This window comes from Moschus berezovskii, chromosome 26 (assembly GCF_049115385.1).
Source record: "Moschus berezovskii isolate FMDL1 chromosome 26, NW_MosBer_1.0, whole genome shotgun sequence".
Lineage (NCBI taxonomy): Eukaryota > Metazoa > Chordata > Mammalia > Artiodactyla > Moschidae > Moschus > Moschus berezovskii.
In genome coordinates, this window is record NC_142485.1 from 25,541,568 (window position 1) to 25,559,834 (window position 18,267).

General features: G+C 42.5%; 1 protein-coding gene across 2 annotated transcripts in view; it reads left to right on the forward strand.

Moving 5' to 3' along the window:
• The first annotated feature begins 6,264 nt into the window (after positions 1 to 6,264).
• SLC7A2 (solute carrier family 7 member 2) overlaps positions 6,265 to 18,267 on the forward strand; it is an 81,339-nt gene continuing 69,336 nt past the window's right edge. For both annotated transcript variants that reach the window (XM_055416495.2, XM_088832697.1), the window contains exon 1: positions 6,265 to 6,387. The gene's annotated coding sequence lies outside the window, so the exon portion shown is untranslated. The remainder of the gene's footprint in view (positions 6,388 to 18,267) is intronic.

Sequence of the window (18,267 nt, forward strand, 5' to 3'; positions counted from 1 at the left end):
TCATTATGACCAGTGCATGTAATAAATTTCAATGCACAATCAATGTGAAGAAAACTATGAATGAGTCGTTTTTACATGATTTTTATTGTAGTGTCTTTGAAATTCAGTGTATATTTTACTCTTCTCAATTTATATCTCAGTTTAGACTAACCATTATTCAAGTGCCCAAGTGCACATATATTGTATATTGTCACCTTGCTTATTTAACTTATGTGCAGAGTACATCATGAGGAATGCTGGGCTGGAAGAAGCACAAGCTGGAATCAAGATTGCTGGGAGAAATATCAATAACCTCAGATATGCAGATGACACTCCCCTTGTGGCAGAAAGTGAAGAGGAACTAAACAGCCTCTTGATGAAAGTGAAAGAGGAGAGTGAAAAGGTTGGCTTGAAGCTCAACATTCAGAAAACAAAGATCATGGCATCTGGTCCCATCACTTCATGGGAAATAGATGGAAAAACAGTGGAAACAGTGTCAGACTTTCTTTTTTGGGGCTCCAAAATCACTGCAAATGCTGACTGCAGCCAGGAAATTAAAAGACGCTTACTCCTTGGAAGGAAAGTCATGACCAACCTTGATAATATATCAAAAAGCAGAGACATTACTTTGCCAACAAAGGTCCGTCTAGTCAAGGCTATGGTTTTTCCAGTGGTCATGTATGGGTGTGAGAGTTGGACTGTGAAGAAAGCTGATCGCCGAAGAATTGATGCTTTTGAACTGTGGTGTTGGAGAAGACTCTTGAGAGTCCCTTGTACCGCAAGGAGATCCAACCAGTCCATTCTAAGGGAGATTGATCCTAGGTGTTCACTGGAAGGACTGATGCTGAAGCTGAAACTGCAATACTTTGGCCACCTCATGCGACGAGTTGACTCACTGGAAAAGACTCTGATGCTGGGAAAGGTTGGGGGTGGGAGGAGAAGGGGACGACAGAGAATGAGATGGCTGGATGGCATCACCGACTCTGTGGACATGAGTTTGAGTGAACTCCGGGAGTTGGTGATGGACAGGGAGGCCTGGCGTGCTGTGATTCATGGGGTCGCGGAGAGTCGGACACGACTGAGCGACTGAACTGAACTGAAGTGCACATGTGGCAAGTGTATAGCATGGGTCTACAGGGTAAGCTGAGATATTCTGATGGAATCTTTATGACACAGGAGTTTAACTTGATTCTATAGAGAATGATAAGATAGCATGAGTTGCTGAGAAGACTTAACATGATAAGGATAGAGATCAGGGAAACAGAGATAAGAAATCAAGAGAAAAGATTGTTTCTGTAATACAGAATTGATGGACGAAGAGTAGTAAAACTTTGTGACTGATAAAACATTAAAAATGTAAAGGAGAGAGGAGTCAATAAAAATTTAAGGTTATTACCAGGACAATACATAACTTAAAGAGGACCAGGAGAATAGTAAGAAGGAACTTGGAGAGAGATATCAGTCTAAGGAAGAGATGGATTTTTCTTCAATCATATAATTCCAAGTACTTGCAAGTTCATCTTCCTGGAGAGTTTGGAGCAAAGATGAAAAGCAAGGTCTTGCAAAGTATCTTTTGGGAGCTATGTCATCAAGTGGGCTAAGCCTTAAAAATGTATAACAACTAAGATTGTGACGGTGGATGAAGATAAAATGTAGGTGCAGGAAGAAAATGAGATTGTGAAAGCCAAGAGGAAAACAATTTCCACGCAGAAAAGGATAGAAAGTAGGAAGAGAACTTGAGGGAGTTGAAAACTGAGAACAGTTCCCTGATCCAGGTTAGGAAGCCATCCCTGGAGCAAATGAGAATCTTTGGCCAGGCTAGAGAAGGAGTTACATCAAGTGAACTCTCTCCTGACTGCCTGGTTTTCAATCCTCTGAGCGACAAAATGACTGAAGATGTCTGGGTTAAGAAGTGTGATTTTTCCAGCAGCCACAGTCCCACCAGGAATCCTGGCTGAAGGGAACAGAGACAAACACAGAATGGGTGGAGCTCTGGGCGATTCTTGATTAATGGCCAACGTAAAGAAAACCCAGAAACAAGTCAAGTGGCAGAATGTAGGGAAATTCACACGGAGAGCAGAGCAGGGCTAGGAACCAGTGTGAAACCATTATTTGGTCTTTGTTAAAACACAAGCAGAGAAACACAAATCATTTGTCTTATAAGGGCTTATTGTATTTTTCTTCAATATTTTATTGCTTACCTTGCTGCTGCTAAGTCACTTCAGTCGTGTCCGACTCTGTGAGACCCCATAGACAGCAGCCCACCAGGCTCCGTGGTCCCTGGGATTCTCCAGGCAAGAACACTGGAGTGGGTTGCCATTTCCTTCTCCAATGCATGAAAGTGAAAAGTGAAAGTGAAGTTGCTCAGTCATGTCTGACTTGTAGCGACCCCATGGACTGCAGCCCACCAGGCTCCTCAGTCCATGGGATTTTCTAGGCAAGAGCACTGGAGTGGCTTGCCGTTGCCTTCTCCGATTGCTTACCTTCAGTTCAGTTCAGTCGCTCAGTCGTGTCTGACTCTTTGCAACCCCATGAATCACAGCACGCTACCTTGCTGCTGCTAAGTCACTTCAGTCGTGTCCGACTCTGTGCGACCCCATAGACGGAAGCCCACCAGGCTCCCCTGTCCCTGGGATTCTCCAGGCAAGAACACTGAAGTGGGTTGCCATTTCCTTCTCCAATGTGTGAAAGTGAAAAGTGAAAGTGAAGTCGCTCAGTCGTGTCCGACCCTTAGCGACCCCACGGACTACAGCCAATCAGGCTCCTCCATCCATGGGATTTTCTAGGCAATAGTACTGGAGTGGCTTAGGGATGGGTAAATATGGAATGTGATCAGTGGAATGTTGCCTTTAATATTTCACATGCTTTTGAAAGGGAAATGGAGAATAACAGTGGCCTGAATTCTGACCCAATACTTTCTCCTCCTTCAACTCTATTTATTCAATTATAGCACAAGCTTCACTAGCTAGGATCCAACCATTTGAGAAAAAATTGGAGGATTTAGCTTTTTCTTTGCTGAAATAGCTTGGGGATAATGGAGTCAAAATTAAAACTAATAAGAATCAATTCATTTGGTCTTGACAGTTAAAGTAAATCCCTTATTTGTGGACATGCGATTTACTCTTGAGTTGTATTTGGCAACTATAAGAGTACAGGGTGTGGAATTTATTCAGCTAGAAAAGTCCCTTGAAATTCCCAGCAATTTCATAAAACCTTAGGAGTTCAGACATGCACAGATCTTTGGAAGACAACAACCTCGATTACTTTTTCTGCTGAAAATGACTAAGCTGGATTTTCATTCCTAAAGAGGAAGCTTGACGGATGAAAGTGTCAAGTGTTTACAGTATTCCTCATGGGGTGAGGTACAATGTGGGTAAAAGAATTACTCAACTAGGAAGAAGATGACAGTTCTCTGTAGCAGGAATAGAGTAGTGCCAAAGGAAATGCAAATGAAGATGTCAAAAGAGCTTAGTCTGTGACAAATGTTTTGTTACTAAATGTGCTATTCTAATTTCCTGTGTCTCTCAGTCTTACAAACGCATGCTAGATCTGTGGATCTTCTATTCTTTTTATATCTAAATACATGGTAATAGTTGAGAAATAACCAAAGATGAGATGCGGAGTTTACAGTTAAATAATTTCAAAGAGAAAAAGGAACATGTTAAGTCAAAACTTCGAGTGTGTCAAGATATTCATCAAACATTATACTTGTTAGAAAAGACTTGTTCCTTTTTGCTTAAAGAGGAAATAGCTTTTATTATTCACACATGGACACATATATTGTTTCAATATCAAAATCTGATGGGGAGGATTACTATGTAAACTCAAAGATTGCTATTTTACTAAATCCGAAGCTTCTAAATGTTAAAGAGATTCATTTATCCCCAATTATTATTCTCCAATTTAATTACAGACTGTCCCTTTATGGTGTTTAAATAAAAATATATGCGGGAATAATCTCATGAATTAAAAAATAGCAACCTCCATTTTAAAAAAAAGATACAAAATTTTAGATTGGGTTCCTCCCCTTTAGAAATTAGACAACTTCTCTTGAGTCTTCCTCCCTGTGTACAATGCCTCCTAGCCTTTGTGAGATTGAATGAATTTGGTGCCAGTGGCTATGGGTTCATTTTCCTCAAAGTCATTAATCATTATTTGCATAAGGAATCTGTGTTATACCATAAAAATAAGTTTATATTAACAGAGTCTCTATTGCTTAGGACATTTACTAGAAGAGATAATACTCTTGTAGCCATGTTGCTGTTTAGATTTCCAGTTCTTTAATGGAGTTCTTAACGACTTTATGAGGTGCATGCACTTTCATTGAGATTTTGTACATGGATCAGTTTCTGCAGTGAAGCCCTAAACCTTTAATCAGGTAATCTTGGGAACACATGTCTTAAAGAAATTAAGGATGGTTTAGAGTATCACATGAAAAATGTACATGTAATGCACCAATTACATGTCGCAAAGAGTAGGACATGACTCAGTGACTCAACAACAACACATAAAGGTGAATCTGGCACTTAGTCAAAGTGAACACTACTGATAGGTGAATAAAGATGTTTACCATGACATTAAGCAAAATACGGTGGATCTTTCCATCAGACTGATAATAATATACACTCACTGTTCAATTCAATCCCAGTGTTTCCTCTAATAGAGTTTCACACTGTGTCTTTAATCTTATCAGAGACTCCGAAAGTAAACAATAGCGCAGTGTGAGAAACCTTGGCTGTGTAACTCTTCAGTTCAGTTCAGTCGCCCGACTCTTTGTGACCCTATCTAGGTTGGTCATAACTTTCCTTCCATGGAGTAAGCCTCTTTTAATTTCCTGGTTGTAATCAGCATCTGCAGTGATTTTGGAGCCCAAAAAAATAAAGTCTGACACCATTTCCACTGTTTCCCCATCTATTTCCCATGAAGTGATGGGACCACATGCCATGAGCTTCGTTTTCTGAATGTTGGCTCTTGGAAACAAGCATTGCTTTCTTTTTAGCCCACCCCCTTGGAAGGAAAGTTATGACCAACCTTGACAGTATATTAAAAAGCAGAGACATTACTTTGCCAACAAAGGTCCGTCTAGTCAAGGCTATGGTTTTTCCCGTGGTCATGTATGGATGTGAGAGTTGGACTGTGAAGAAAGCTGAGCGCCGAAGAATTGATGCTTTTGAACTGTGGTGCTGGAGAAGACTCTTGAGAGTCCCTTGGACTGCAAGGAGATCCAACCAGTCCATTCTAAAGGAGATCGATCCTGGGTGTTCACTGGAAGGACTGATGCTAAAGCTGAAACTGCAATACTTTGGCCACCTCATGCGAAGAGTTGACTCACTGGAAAAGACTCTGATGCTGGGAAAGGTTGGGGGCGGGAGGAGAAGGGGACGACAGAGAATGAGATGGCTGGATGGCATCACCGACTCTGTGGACATGAGTTTGAGTGAACTCCGGGAGTTGGTGATGGACAGGGAGGCCTGGCGTGCTGTGATTCATGGGGTCGCGGAGAGTCGGACACGACTGAGCGACTGAACTGAACTGAACTGAAATCATCCGGACTACTTATTCACTTTACTGGGATTCTCAAAAGAGCAACTAAACACTGCAATAAACACTTTACGGTCTTTATTGGCGAAGTAGTACTAACTGGGAGAAGGAAATGGCAACCCACTCCAGTGTTCTTGCCTGGAGAATCCCAGGGACGGGGGAGCCTGGTGAGCTGCCGTCTATGGGGTCGCACAGAGTCGGACACGACTGAGGTGACTTCGCAGCAGCAGCAGCAGTACTAACTGACAAAACATGCTCATCTGGGTTCTATGTAGTACGGTCATTGTTTTACGTCATTATCATTATTTTGTTATCTGGAAATTCTCAGCATAAAAAGAAATCGGGGACAAAAATCACACTTTAGAGGAACTATGCTTACAAGTAGCCTCGGAGATGCCCCTGAGGCTGCGCCCTCCGGGGAGAGCAGGGATTCACCACCTGGAAGAGCTCAGCGAGCCCCGCTCGCCGACGCCCACCGCCTGAGCCGGGGACAGAGCGCTCGCCCAGGTGCGCAGCGCTCGTGGCCGCGGACAGACCCGGCGGCGCTGCGGCCGGACCCGCCCACCCCGCGGATTGGCCACACGGGCTGGACGCGGCGCGCGCGGGAGGAGGGCTGGGGCGGGGGTCGGCGGGCGCGGGGGCGGGGAGGGCGGAGCCAGCGGGCCAGGCCCCGCCCCGCACAGGCCCCGCCCCCGCGCGACTACACCCGCGGCGCCCACGTGCCCAGCCCGCTTTCCGCGGCGCCGCGGCTCCGGCGCTTTTCTCCGCGCGGACCGAGCGAGGCGGCAGCCGCGTCTTCAGCCTCCCCGAGTCCGCTCCAGCCGCTCGCCCGCCACCGCCCGCTCGGCGCGGACCTCGCACTGCCCAGTAAGTTGCCAAGTGTCCCGCGGCGCGGAGGGGCCGCCGGCAGGGGCGGCCTGGGCTCCGGCCTGAGGGGAAGAGCCGAGACGGGGGCGTCCCGGGCCGCGTCCAGCTGCGCGCAGCTGCTGAGAGGCCGCGCTCCGGCTCCTCGGAGACCGGGAGGCCCGGCGCCGCGCTCCGGGCTGCGCCTCCACTCGCGCGGTTCCAGGTGCTGGGGAAGCCGCGGGTCCCCGTGGCCGCTCGGGTCTCGGGGGTCCCTGGGCACCCCCCGCCCCGCGCGGGACAGCCAGGCCTCGCCGGCTCTACTGCTGACGGGTCCCCTGGAGGCTCTCGGGTTACCGACAGGACCCCGCTCCGAGCTCCGCAAGTCCGTTCACACCCTGAGCTGCCCGGGACTGGTGGGACAGGTAAAAATGGTCCGTCGTGGTGTCCGTTTGAGGGAGTGTTAAGTATATGGGTGCAGTTTTAAACTCTTTTGAGATGGGCTACACTCTTTCAAACCTATTTCATGCCGTCTTTAGCCTTGAACTCCAAATACCATTCTTGACGTTTTAGGGACTCACTCAATCTCCGAGTACCCGAGAACTTTGCAACTTTTCGGAGACCGAATCTTAACGATATTTACGAGAAATCCGCTCTCAGAGTTATGTGAGTCGTTTGAGGTGGAAACTACCCAGATTTCAGGAGTAAAAGTTGTCAGATATCCGATCTCTCAAATATTTATGCAGAACTGCCTTCAAAATCGTTTAGGTGACTCGTTTACGACTGGTGATAAGGTTTATCTAGTCTTTTCTCAGAAACATTCATCCTTTTAACTGGGGGCTGTCGTCAGATTTTATTCAAGCAGAGCTGTCGGAATCCTGGCGGGGGCTTGAGATAGGAACTTTGTGTGTCTGTGACCTATACCTTAATATTTTTAATTCTTGCTCCAGGCAGTCTTTAAAACTTCAGTCACTTCTTCCCCCCACCCCCAGCATGAATAATAATTATTTCGTGAGGAAATTACCAACATTGATTGCCTGTGATCTTCTTCAAGAGGATGTACAGGGTAAGAATATGCTAATTTTATGTTAATAGTTGTTTTCCCTTTTTGTAATATTAAATCCGTTTTTCTTTTAATCGCACTAAAGCTTAACATTAAATGATTTCTCAGTGCAGAAGAACATAAGCATTTTTAAATTTCTCCCCTGAAAAGTTTCTATTCGGCTCCCCTGGATGACTGTGCGAGCCACATTATTTATTAGGGTTTTTCATTTCCTCCCTTGCTCCTCATTTGTTTTCTGTTCTGTGCCTTGAGTAGGGGAACTTCATTACCTTAAGGCACTTTAATCTTTTGGGGTGTGTGACTTGCCCTTGGAGACCATGGTGTCTCCAAAGATTCAGTTTGCAGAATCCTTGGCCTCAGTTAACTTAGCCTGTCAGTAAAGCCCTTTTGATTCCAAGGTTTCTAATCATTATCCCTGGATTTAGAGGTTGGAAGGGAAGAGATGGTAGCTATTGGAGTTCTGAAAGTCTGAAAATACTCTGGAGTTTTCCGTCTTTTATGCTCATATGTTTTCAACATTGGGACATGTGTGTCTGAAGGATTTTGAAGTTCATGTCTCTTGCTTCCCACTGCAAACCTGCTCACCTTCTCTGAGTGGGGGGTGCTTGGTCTCTTTTCTAGAGTGTCCACTTCATTCTCTTCTCTGCCTGCCTTGGGCCATTTATCATTGTTTCTCCTGGCTCTTCTGGCCAGACATGGAGACTTTCTATGGCCATTTTTTCTCTTTTTTTAGCCTTAATTTTTCACATGGACCCTGCCTTTTAATTTTCCTTTGGTGACTTCTCTATTGAGCCTAGTTTCTGTCTTCACTTGTTTTGTTATATTTGCTTTCTGGTCCGTATATCAGTATCTGCCTCTCTATACGTGTATGTATTTTTAAAGTGTTCAGAGCCATCTGCTGGTTTTATTCTGATGCCCTTCAGTGACCAGCTTTCAGAACAGAACCTTGAAAACACCTCATAGGTTGCTATTTGTTTTATTATTTCCCCAAACAGGATATGAATACGTTGATTTCATGGACTGGCTTTTTGTAGACTGCTTACTGCAAATCATACATTTAGATCAAAAGCAACATTTCCAGTTGAACATATTTCTGCATATTCACATAGTTAGTACCGTGTGTCCATTTGGCTATGTTGTCACCCAACTGAATTCTGTAAAGCTCAGTTAACTAAGATTTCAATGACATGATGCCACTTGTCTAAATGATTTGAAAACTTAAGTGGCCAACTCATTCCTGCACCTTTATCTGAATATTCAAAACCATGTAGATATAGCTTGGATAAGAAAAAGAAAACAATGAAATTGTTCTGTTCATTGTTTTCTGTGGTAGTAGCTTTTCATTTTACAGCCTGGCACGTAACATGTGCTTCTTATTGTAGAGTGAAAGCCACTGATTTCAGTACTTTAAGAAAGGGTGTTATATCAGTCTTCAAAAGAAAGTAATGAGTCCCTACTCTCTACCAAGCCTTAGACATCCAAAAGTAACGTGTAGCTCCAATTTTGAAGGGATACTACAATCATTTTACATTCTGGAAACGGCATTGATGGATTTTAAGAGTAATTTTTAATTTTGTTGTCATTTTATATAAAGTAACACGCGATGAGTTGACTCACTGGAAAAGACTGATGCTGGGAAGGATTGGGGGCGGGAGGAGAAGGGGACGACAGAGAATGAGATGGCTGGATGGCATCACTGACTTGATGGGCATGAGTTTGAGTGAACTCTGGGAGTTGGTAATGAACAGGGAGGCCTGGCGTGCTGTGATTCATGGGGTCGCAAAGAGTCGGACACGACTGAGCAACTGAACTGAACTGAACACCTATAAACAGATGAATTCAGTACTGTCTGTACCAGAAAGCAAGCAAGGAACACATTCTCTAAAATATGAAGATGACGCTTCTTACTCTTCTGTCATCAAAAGTACATGTGCTTTGGTGTTTTTGTTTTACTGGTAGTAACAAATTTGTCCTGACTCAGCTTACATTTTCCTTTCATTGCCTTTCTGGCTATTTTATAAAATATGGTATCTGTGGAAATGTTGTAGATGCTGCAGACAAAACCAAAGCAACAGTTGAGGGTTCAGCTCCACCAGGCTCTACCTAGTTGATCAGGCTCTAACTAACTGACTTAATCAGAACGTGATTTACCTTTTAATGTTTTTGTCCAGTTTAGTAAAAGCTATTTTATATTAATCTGTGGAAGCAAGCAGTATGCTATTATTTTTCATGTGCTAATGGACTCTTTTAAACTTTCAGTGTTTCTGAGAATAGCCTCTGCTGCCATTAAGTTAACCTTCTCATTGGTAAGTATAGTCAGTATTGACTTAAGCTTTGAGTTAATGTGTTTTTTGTTTACAAGTCTGGATTTGAACATGTGGGTCATATCTCTTCTGTTCCTATTTAGAATTTTGCTTTGGATATCTTGCCTCAGAAAAGTGTGGTTCTCTTGTTTGTCTGGGTGTGTATGAATATGAACACTTTGTTGAAAAATCTCAAAGTTTCTTACATCTAAGGTGGATGTGATGACTTAGTGCTGCAAATGTCATGTGTTTAATTTTATGCCATCTCCTTATCCCACTAGAAAAATAAATACATAAAGCCTACATGCCCACACCTATTCTTGTGCTGCATACTGGCACCTCTGTTCAGAACTTGAGTATTATCTGGGATTCGACAGTGAGGTGGATGAGATAAGAACATTTTATAACCTTTCTTCAGGAGCTTGTGGGGGGGGGGGCGGAAAGTGCCCTGTGTTATATTCATTTTTGGAATAGTTTGTGAACAATACACAACAAAGAATTTTTATGTTCCTTGTTGATTCTTGCTAGTTTTCCCCTCAGTTGTGGGGAAAATTCTTTTCTTTCCTTGGCCCACTCTGGCTTCATCAAGGCTCCCTAAGTCTTCATACAGTCATACCTTGTACAATGCTGTTTACACTGTCCAAGCCCACTTCCTTTCAGTGGAGACCTAGTGATCACAGTGGGTAGACCTTGATGTCTCCAGGGATGCTGAATAATACTGTATTTAAGATGCTCCCATACTTAAACGGTTGCCCATCTTTATTTTTTCCCCCAGATTTTACTGGGTCTTCCCATTTAAAAACATATGCTTATCTCTTTAAGCAATCAAATATGACATAAACCTTCAAACTCACTTCTTGTTCATTCTACTCCTTTGTGGGCAAAAAGATGTTATGTGGGATTTGTAACTTGATCTTAATTAAAAGATGAAAGCTGACTGGTTAGGGTCTTTTCTTGACTTGACTCTGATGCCTAGCTGTCATCTGGTAAATATAATAATGATAGTCACTAGTGGAATGAATAGTTACTATATATTGAACCATAAGGAAAGAATGGGTTCTCTTTGCATGTTCAACTTTATTTACTCCCTCAGTGTGAACTTGGAGCAGATTTTCAGAATGTTCTTCAATTTCTACTTTAAGAAATAATGCTAAAATCTCTGCTGCTGCTAAGTCACTTCAGTCGTGTCCGACTCTGTGCTATCCCATAGACGGCAGCCCACCAGGCTCCGCCATCCCTGGGATTCTCCAGGCAAGAACACTGGAGTGGGTTGCCATTTCCTTCTCCAATGCATGAAAGTGAAAAGTGAAAGTGAAGTCGCTCAGTCATGTCCGACTAGTAGCGACCCCATGGACTGTAGCCCACCAGGCTCCTCTGTCCATGGGATTTTCTCTAGAATTCGAAATATATTTCAGTGTTGGGGTGGCAAATTATCTCTGTATCACATGCAAAGTTTTTTTTTTTCACAGTATGTATATCCTTTGAATTGTTCTTCCCACAATCCTCATTCATCCTGTCTTGTTTATTTTAAAAAAAACAAAAGTATCCACTTGGTGGGGTTTTATTTTTGTGAAAATCATGCAAAATTAATACTTTTTTAGCAATTGTATGTGCAACCAGATTACTGAATACTGGTTTGATACATAAGGGATTCCCTTGGAATAGGAAATCTGACTTTGATTCTGAGAATATCCTAGAAGATAATGCATATGGAGTCTTCCACGATCGGAAGTTAGCTAATCCATTTTGGATGAGTACATGTTACAAATACATGTGGCCCAGCCCGAGAGTCTGTAGAGAAGCAAAGAATAAATCAGTGACTTGGTTCCTGTTCCCTGGGCTTTGACCACCACTGAAGGGTTAATAAGTACACACACAGTGGGAAGAGAGTGAGCCGTACACAGAGCTGAAGGTATCAGGTGGAGAGGTCTGTTCTAAACTTCTCTTTTTAGCAGTATGTGTTGTGATCCTGACATAGACTGAATGCTCCGTAAATTTCAGGTTCTATTATCTTCACATCACAGTTACTATTATTGCTGTTAAAACCACTGTCACACTTCCTCCAGTTACTCCTTGGTGAGACGTGGGTCACTCAGCCTTGAGTTCTGGTTGAGCATTTATTCACCAAAATTTGCTTGAGGGAAAAGGCAATAATGCTTAACTAAATCATTTGGCAGAATTGCCTGTCATTTATTACCCTGACACTCAAGAAAGTTGTGATGTTTAACTAAAAATTCAAACTATTCTGAAAGGTCTTAGAGGAAAATTAAAACACATAAGAAGATTATGTTTTAGGTGAAAAATCTGAAGAATAAAATCATTCCAAAAGAGCCATCAAGTTAAGAACATGAGATTATCCTAACTTCTCACTTTGACAGTTGATTTGTTCTGTTGGTTAAGCTTGGTGCATTTATGACAAACTTAATGAGTTGAAAACCCATAAGGGACCTTGTCAGGAATATAAAGATCACAAGAGGCCTTCAGCCATTGCTCCCACTTTGCTCCTCCTGAAGGAGTCCCTCTGAAGTCCAGGAAAACAGTCCTTGTCTGCAGTTTGGTGTTGGTGCCAGTCTAGGCTTTCAGCTTAGACTGGATGGAGGACTGATGAAAAATGCTGGTAGCTGAAGAGATACTTTTCAGTTCCATGTTAGAGAGGGAAGAGTTCTTTTGTTAAAAGGAAACACATTCAGTTCAGATCCTATCATTGACCCAGACGAAGAAAGAATGTTCTAAAAGAAATTATATAACTGAAAATATACTTATGGTCATCTTTAGCATAGCTCTTGTACTGTACAAGGACAATTTCTATGAAGACATGGAGCTGAGTACCACTGTTTTACTTTCTGAGTTTCAGACTCTTGTGAATGTACCTTTCCAAAAAAACATCTGGGTGGGTGTGTGTGTGTGTGTGTGTGGCAGAGAGTTGACTTACATCCTCATCTAATAGGCAAGTCTTTACTTAAAGGAATTTTGGAGTGAATTTATTGGGGGGTGGGGTGGGGTGGGGCGTGTGTGTGTGTGTGTGTGTGTCAGAGAGTTGACTTACATCCTCATCTAATACTTAAAGGAATTTTGGAGTGAATTTATTTCTCCTCAGTAAAAATCACTTCACAGAGTTTTTGGTTCAGTTTAGTTGCTCAGTCGTGTCCGACTCTTTGCAACCCCATGAATCACAGCACACCAGGCCTCCCTGTCCATTACCAACTCCCGGAGTTCACTCAAACTCATGTCTACAGAGTCGGTGATGCCATCCAGCCATCTCATTCTCTGTCGTCCCCTTCTCCTCCCGCCCCCAACCTTTCCCAGCATCAGAGTCTTTTCCAGTGAGTCAACTCGTTGCATGAGGTGGCCAAAGTATTGCAGTTTCAGCTTTAGCATAATGGACCTCAAATGGTCTGAATTCCTTTAATCATAATTCTTTGTTTACAGTACTCTTGGTCCTGCCTTTGTAGGCTCATGTATGTCCAATAAATATTACCCATTTTAGATTGTTGGATTGGGTGATGGGTGGAATCTCACTGTATTATGATTTTAAAATATGAATAAATACAATTTTAAATTTCCCCTAAATTAGTAAATAAAGTTTTCACAAATGTGTCCTTTGTGTTTTTCCTTCAAGTGAAGCACATATGTACTAATGAAATTTTCTTCTCATTCAGAAGGACAGCTTTCTTTAGACAGTGATTTTTTGTTTCTCCTAAAATTCCTTTATATTCACTCTCATAATGTTCCTCATCTTTTGAAGCAAAGGGTACTTATTATTTTTGCAGGGAGCTTATAGTCCACAGGATATTGGCAATTTACTTATGTGCTTATCCTGATAAAAGTCCGCATGAAAACTTCCTGATAGGATATTCTCTGGAAAAGCCTGAATCCAAAAATTTCAGATGATGCTGTATAGATTTTTTATCTACTTTAGTGATCATATTAAACAACATAATTTTGTACTTGTATTTCCATATGCCAAGTTTTAAGTGGTCTCTTTAATTCTGTTGTGATTTGAGCAGTTGTCTGGGAGACATTTTTTTTGTGAGGCTGGGGTGAGCTTTGATATTCCATCCTAAGGGCTCATCAGCATTCTAGAGTGTTTGGGACACATTAGGAATTTACGTTTCTCCCAAGGCAGCCTATACTAGAAAATAAAGGTAAGTTGAGATTGCTCTTTCAATTTTTAATTTTTGACATTTTACATTGATCTAGACTTTCAGGAAGGAGTTGATAGAAGGACTAACAGCCTTCATCCAAGTCTAAAACCTCCTGAGAGTTTTTTCATTCCTTTGAAGTTAAATGGCCCTGCTGAATTTTTTTAGTGAGTCTCAGCCCTTGGAGTAAGCACTGAGATGAACTGCGTGCCATTTGTGGATGTGTCTGAAGAGGTGAATGAGAGGCAGGCAGGGCTCCTACTTTAGTCTCTATGGAGCGTCATGGTGTTCAGAGTTACTACTTTCCTCTCTTTGGCTTTTTAATCTGTATTACAAGGTTCAGTTCAGTTCAGTCGCTCAGTCATGTCCGACTCTTTGTGACCCCATGAATCGCAGCACGCCAGGCCTCCCTGTCCATCACCAACTCCCGGAGTTCACTCAAACTCATGTCCATCGAGTCAGTGATGTCATCCAGCCATCTCATTCTCTGTCGTCCCCGTCTCCTCCCACCCCCAATCCCTCCCAGCATCAGAGTCTTTTCAAGTGAGTCAACTCGTCCCATGAGGTGTCCAAAGTATTGGAGTTCAGCTTCAGCATCAGTCCTTCCAATGAACACCCAGGATTGATCTCCTTTAGAATGGCCTGGTTGGTTCTCCTTGCAGTCCAAGGGACTCTCAAGAGTCTCCTCCAGCACCACGGTTCAAAAGCATCAATTCTTCGGCGCTCAGCTTTCTTCACAGTCCAACTCTCACATCCATACATGACCACGGGAAAAACCATAGCCTTGACTAGATGGACCTTGGTTGGCAAAGTAATGTCTCTGCTTTTTAATACGCTATCTAGGTTGGTCATAACTTTCCTTCCAAGGAGTAAGCGTCTTTTAATTTCATGGCTGCAATCAGCATCCGCAGTGATTTTGGAGCCCAAAAAAATAGTCTGACACTATTTCCACTGTTTCCCCATCTATTTCCCATGAAGTGATGGGACCAGGTGCCATGATCTTTGTTTTCTGAATGTTGAGCTTTTGGCCAACCTTTTCACTCTCCTCTTTCACTTTCATCAAGAGGCCTTTGAGTTCCTCTTCAATTTCTGCCATAATGGTGGTGTCATCTGCATATCTGAGGTTATTGATATTTCTCCCAGCAATCTTGATTCCAGCTTGTGCTTCTTCCAGCCCAGCGTTCCTCATGATGTACTCTGCATATAAGTTAAATAAACAGGTGACAGTATACAATCTTGATGTACTCCTTTTCCTATTTGGAACCAGTCTGTTGTTCCATGAACGGTTCTGACTGTTGCTTCCTGACCTGCATACAGGTTCCTCAAGAGGCAGGTCAGGTGGTCTGGTATTCCCATCTCTTTCAGAATTTTCCACAGTTTATTGTGATCCACACAGTCAAAGGCTTTGGCATAGTCAATAAAGCAGAAATAGATGTTTTTCTGGAACTCTCTTGCTTTCTCCATGATCCAGAGGATGTTGGCAATTTGATCTCTGGTTCCTCTGCCTTTTCTAAAACCTGCTTGAACATCTGGGAGTTCATGGTTCACATATTGCTGAAACCTGGCTTGGAGAATTTTGAGTATGACTTTACTAGCGTGTGAGATGAGTGCAGTTGTGCGGTAGTTTGAGCATTCTTTGGCATTGCCTTTCTTTGTGATTGGAATGAAGACTGACCTTTTCCGGTCCTGTGGCCACTGCTGAATTTTCCAAATTTGCTGGCATATTGATTGCAGCACTTTCACAGCATCATCTTTCAAGATTTGAAATAGCTCAACTGGAATTCCATCACCTCCACTAGCTTTGTTCGTAGTGATGCTTTCTAAGGCCCACTTGACTTCACATTCCAAGATGTCTGGCTCTAGGTCAGTGGTCACGTTATCGTGATTATCTTGGTTGTGAAGATCTTTTTTGTACAGTTCTTCTGTGTATTCTTGCCACCTCTTCTTAATATCTTCTGCTTCTGTTAGGTCCATAACATTTCTGTCCTTTATCGAGCCCATCTTTGCATGAAATGTTCCCTTGGAATCTCTAATTTTCTTGAAGAGATCTCTTGTTTATCCCATTGTGTTGTTTTCCTCTATTTCTTTGTATTGATTGCTGAGAAAGGCTTTCTTATCTCTCCTTGCTATTCTTTGGAACTCTGCATTCAGATGCTTGTATCTTTCCTTTTCTCCTTTGCTTTTCACTTCTCTTCTTTTCACAGCTATTTGTAAGGCCTCCTCAGACAGCCATTTTGCTTTTTTGCATTTCTTTTCCATGGGGATGGTCTTAGTCCCTGTCTCCTGTACAATGTCACGAACCTCCGTCCAGAGTTCATCGGGCGCTCTATCAGATCTAGTCCCTTAAATCTATTTCTCACTTCCACTGTATAATCATAAGGGATTTGGTTACAAGGTTACATAGGCCTATTTGGAGGAGAAATCCAAGGTCATATTCTTTTTTGTAGAATCATATTAATGTTTATGATGTGAGGTCCATGCTGTTTATTTATAAGCAGACTCTGAAATATAACTGTGCAACTCCTGAAAGACCAGACAAGTGAATCAGGTGGGAGAACTAAAGCGATTCAGGTTGAAAAAGCAAAGATTACATTAACTTACTATCTTTTCTAATGAAAGGCTTACAAGTTTCATACAATTTTCATGAACTGTATTTGAACTACTTACAGTTCTTTGATATATGGAGAAGGAACTCTTCCTTTAATGTTCTTTCAATTCTGATAATGTTTATACTTCCATAGAAGAAAGAAGAAACCACACACAAACATGTGAAACGCCCCTACCCCATGAGAGTTCAAGAATCCCTGAGTTTCACCAAGTGGAACCTAAGGTTCCTGCAATCCAGACTAAGGTCCCTGCAATTCAGAACCCATTTCAGCCCCTGGGAAAACAATCTTAGGAGAGAGCCTTTGGGGCATGATGGGGCATTCTCGGTCATACATTCTCCCCTTATTGATATAACATTGCTTGTGGCCGCTGAGAAAGGGCTCAGAGGTCAGGGTGGCCGTCGGGAGCTCTGAGTTAAAGAGCTTGGACAACAACCCAGTGATGACCATTCCCGTGTGTGCCATGGTGGAAGCAGTTCCCTGAACTTGAAGGCATACTTTGCACTTTAATTGTCACCAGCATCAAATTCCTCCAGAATTCTCAGAATTCTTTTTTCCAGTTCTCAAATACACATATTTCTGTGGACCAGGACCTATGAACCAGGAAATAAATTTGATTCTAAGTTTAGCTTAGATCATTGATGAGTTATAATCACAAGTGAGAAGGAAACAGAATGGATAATTGGATTTCCCTGGTGACTCAGTGGTAAAGAATCTGCCTGCTAATGCAGGGAACACATGTTTGATCCCTGGTCTGGGAAGATTCCCTGGAGAAGGAAATGGCAACCCACTCCAGTATTCTTGCCTGGAGAACCCCATGGAGCCTGGCATGCTGCAGTCCATGGGGTCGCAGAATTGGACATGACTTATCCACTGAACAACAGCAACAGGAATAATCAGTGCTCCCTCTTTTCTTATCTGAAATTGTAACACCTTTAGCATGACATTTAAAATCCAACCATATGGCTCAATATCATCCTGACATGGGTCTTCTTGTGGAAACATCTGGAATTTAATAAAGTTACAGTTTAATAGAACTAAAGAGGTCATAATGAAGACAGCACTGTAGAGCCTTGTTAGTTTCCAAAGTATAAAATAACTAACTGAAAACTTTTACTTGTTATATTTGTTTAATAAGGTGCCTATGGGCTTCCCAGGTGACTCAGTGGTAAAGAATCCACCTGCTAGTGCAGGAGACACAGGAGATGCAGGTTCGATCCCTGGGTGGGGAAGATCCCCTGTAGGAGGAAATGGCAACCCACTCCAGTATTCTTGCCTGGGGAATCCCATGGACAGAGGAGTCTGGTGGGCTACAGTCCATGGGGTCACAAAGAGTCGGACACAACTGAGCTATTGAGTGTGCGCACATATACACACACACACACACACACTCTGAATAGTAGCAAAGCAGAGTGAAGAATTTTTAAGTTGGTTTCTGTATAGAAATGCTTATCTTTTGCAAAACTTGCTTTGTAAGTGATTCAGGTCTTTAATGTTTTGTTGCTAAAATCCCTCTTTTAAATGCATTACACTTGTGACACAGTGGTTGTGTAGGCGGAGTAGGATTTGTGTGCAGTATTCATCAAGAAAATAGCACAAAGTGCATTTCCAGGCTGTGGAGAAACAATGTGGTGGGTGTTGATAAAATGTGTAGTACTAGAACTTTGAGAACATGTCCTGGGCTGGAGCCTGTTGTTAACTCTCTGAAAACTTAGAATTTCACCTTTAAAAAAAATTAGTTTTTCATTAGATGATCATAACACTATTAAGGCACAGCATCCTGGAAGTTT